Here is a 4,013-nt window from a genome sequence, read left to right on the forward strand (position 1 = left end):
AAGCATTCAGACTCTCTGATATTCAAAGAAATGAAAAATTGAAAACTATCATTAGGTACCATTTTTATCTATCAGATAGGTGAAACTTTAAAATAGTTGTGATATGTATGGTGACAAGAATATGGATGAAATAAACAATCCAAGAAGACCACCATATTTTAACTAATCTAATCAACTGAAAGGTATATCTTCATGTATATTCCACTATGAAGAATGTTTTAAAACTCAGTCAATTAAACCATAATATACCATTGATTATTAGATGACTTCCCATTTCAGAGATGTTAAAATGTGTGTGTGTGTGTGTGTGGGTGTGTGTGTATGTGTGTGTGTTGGGGGCAACATTATGAATGTACTAAATGCCACCAAATTGTTCACTTTAAAATGGTTAATTTTTTGTGTGAATTTTGTCTCAATAAATTATTATGTTTTTACTTATTTCAGAGAGAGGATTGGAGAGGTAGAGAGAGATAGAAACGTCAATGATGAGAATCATCAATTGACTGCCTCCTGCACGCCCCACACTGGGGATCCAGCCTACAACACTGGCATGTGCCCTGACTAGGAATTGAACCGTGACCTCCTGGTTCATAGGTCGATGCTCAATCACTGAACCACACTGGCCGGGCTCAATTAATTATTTTTAAGTGAGTCCATGAAATGTGGTATTCTGTCTCTTCCATATGATAGCAAGGTGTAAGGTGAAGCAACTTGTACTTGGGAGGGGACATTGTAACACTCCCTTGGACACCAGATCTCCAGAAACATCACTGAGGTGTATTTTATGGGGTTTACCTTATTTCATTGAATCAGATGCTTTGATCTTGGCACATTCTTGATTGACCAAAAGGTGTCAACAGAGGCCTTCACAGCTCTGTCCCCATTTCCTCCTGCTGACAAGGGTTGTCAGAAGTCACTCATTAGTCTCAGCTGAGGAAGAAGAGCCACTTCTGCAGGCAAGGGAGGGTCAAGGGGTAGGACTTTGTATCCTCCGAGTCCTGAGCCATCTAAATGCTTTTTTTTCTGGTCACCGCTCCAACATGCACATCAGATCTGGCAAGGCTGTGACTGTAACTGATATTGTACTGCAGTATCTCAGTTTCACACTTTGGATTTGATGTTCAGTTATAATCAGCCCCATGGCTGCAAAAGATTACTTATTTTTAGCACAGACATAAAAAGTCAATGATTTGGGACTTGCCTTGAGCCAAAATTTTAGGGTTTTGAGCTTGAGATGCTTTTTTCTTTTTTACTCTGTTCAGAGAGACACTCCTCTTCATTGCAGTTTGCAAGTCCCCTCTACCCTTTATAATGCATAATTCTCACCTTAGAAAGGGTACTTAAGAAAATAAGAAAAGGCTTGAGCATCCAGCTCACAGATCAGGCTGCATAAAGGGTGGGGCTGAAGGGTGAGATAGGAAAGGTACACCGGGGGATGGAAAAGCTGTGCTGGACAAAGAATTTGCATGAAGACAAGAACTGAAATACATTCACGTGGGTGATTTATCTCAAGAAGTCTGATCACCGGAAATCATGGAGTCTGGCAAGATGGATTCTCCCAAGAGCATGTGAAAGATGCGCAGATGACCACACAAAACCTAGAGGATATGAGGATTGCAGACTACGAGGCAAGAGTTATAAATCAGATATCAGAGTTTGCCTTCCAATTCTAAATGATGCAAAAATTTATTCAAGCCGTGCTAAGAAGCTACTGTTGACGCAGGTGATGTTCTATTGGCAATCCAGTGTTGCACTGACCAGCTTTTAACCTCTCCTCCCCCCAAAAGATTTTTAAATTTGATTTGGCAAGGCGAAAGAATCAAACCTCTTTGCCATTGATAAAGCCCTTCAAGCCCTAGATTGCCATTTGATAGATATCCCTTGACTGCTCGAAACTATAGACTTAAGTCTTTACAAAATCGTGTTAGTTCTAATAGTTTGTCAACTGATGTTTTTCTTTCTACTTCTGAGGGAAGGACAGCGGTTCCATGGTTAAGTGTTGGTCAGTTACTAGCAGACCAAGACCACTCTAGGCCCACTGACACCACAAGCCACGTCTGATTCAACTCAGCTGGGGTCCTCAGACTTTTTCAACAGGGGGCCAGTTCACTGTCCCTCAGACCATTGGAGGGCCGGACTATAGTTTAAAATAAAAAACTATGAACAAATTCCTATGCACACTGCACATATCTTATTTTGAAGTAAAAAAACAAAACGGCAAAAGCACCCGCATGTGGCCCGCGGGCCGTAGTTTGAGGACGACTGGACTAAGGACTCCAGTGTCCCTCACAGGGCAAAAGTTCTCAACACAGATGCCCACTTCAGTCCCCAGCTGTAAAAGCATCAATTCCTGCAACATCAGCAGTTCCATCATGAATAAGATCTTAATCCATCATGAATAAGATCCAAAAACATTCTTATTATCATTAACATGGTATCATCACAAAATACTTCCAATGAGTCATCAAATGCATTCAAAGGAAACATAAAGATGATAATGATGATATGATGACGACTAAGATCATTTGTAATCTAGACTTGATGCATATAACATGTATGCTTGGTCTTGAATCCATTGTTCTGAAATTGAACATACATGGTGGAAGTTTCAACTTGTTTTAGAAAGTTTAATAGTATTTAACAAGTAAATATAGTTACCATACTTCTCAATTCAGGTGTTGGATTTTCTTCAATGGGGTTAGTAATAATTTTTCATTAGCCTATAAGTGTAAAAAAATTAATCACCCAACACATTTTACTGACCAGCAAGTCCTAAAACCAAAGACAGACAAGAGCAGTAAGAGAAAAAATATATACATAATTCCATGTCTGAAAAACAAAGCAAAAAATCCTAAATAAAATGTTAGCAAATTAAATTCAATAGTTTATTAAAAGAATACTTCATCAATTCAAAGAGGATTTATTCCAGCATTGCTAAGATGGTTTAGCATTAGAATATATATCAATTTAACTTACTATATTAATATATTAAAAATAAAAATATTACCTTAAATTCAATACCTATTAATGATATAAAAGAAAAAACTCCCCTACCAAAGTAGGAAAAGAACAGCCTTAATTTTACATATTGTTTTTTTAAATATATTTTTATTTATTTCAGAGAGGAAGGGAGAGGGAGAGATGGAAACATCAATGATGAGAATCATTGATCAGCTGCCTCCTGCATGCCCCCTACTGGGGATTAAGCCCACAAACTGGGTGTGTGCCCTGACCGGGAATGGAACAGTGATCTCCTGGTTCCTAGGTCGATGCTCAACCACGGAGCCACACCAGTCAGGCCATATTGTTTGTTTTTATTAAAACAATGATAAAAACCTCCAGCAAAGGTCAGACTTAATGGTGAAACAATAGACACATTCCAATCGAAGTCAGAAACAAGACAAGAAGGACTTTTATCATTACTACTATTCCAAATGGTATCAGATGTTCTAATTCAAGATGAGAAGGAAAGCAATAAGAGGTATAAATTTTAGAAAATAAGAGGCAAATTGTGATTATTTGCAGATGACACTATTGTTTACATAGAAAAACATAAGAAAATCAATTGACAAACTATTAGAACTAATAAGAGAATTCAGCAAAATGGCCACATATAAGGTCAACATACAAAAATCAATAGCTTTCCTATATACCAGCAATAACCAATTAGAAAAGGTAATAGAAAATAAGACTCCATTCACAATAGCAACAAACACTATTAACCACCTAAGAATAAACCTAAAAACAGAATTTATTTTGGCCCATAAGGATAGTTCAAAATTAGGAAATCCATCAACCTATTTAATCACATTGATAAAGTCAAATTAAAAACTATAAACTATATAACAGCTGAGAAAATTCAAGAGCCATTTTTTGGCAAAAACCTTAAGTAAAACAAGAGACAACATTTCCTACGTATGATAAAGAGTTGGTTTGTTTCTTTTCCTGAGAAACTAAGAGCAAACATAATAATAAATGTCTAAATATTAAATGCACTGCCATTAGAGTCAGGG

At 37.1% G+C, this 4,013-nt stretch overlaps 1 pseudogene; it reads left to right on the forward strand.

The window, feature by feature from the left end:
* The first annotated feature begins 1,533 nt into the window (after nucleotides 1–1,533).
* On the forward strand, nucleotides 1,534–2,531 carry LOC103294908 (transcription initiation factor TFIID subunit 9-like; annotated as a pseudogene).
* The last annotated feature ends 1,482 nt before the right edge of the window (nucleotides 2,532–4,013 follow it).

This window comes from Eptesicus fuscus, chromosome 9, assembly GCF_027574615.1.
Source record: "Eptesicus fuscus isolate TK198812 chromosome 9, DD_ASM_mEF_20220401, whole genome shotgun sequence".
NCBI classification, from domain to species: Eukaryota; Metazoa; Chordata; class Mammalia; order Chiroptera; family Vespertilionidae; genus Eptesicus; species Eptesicus fuscus.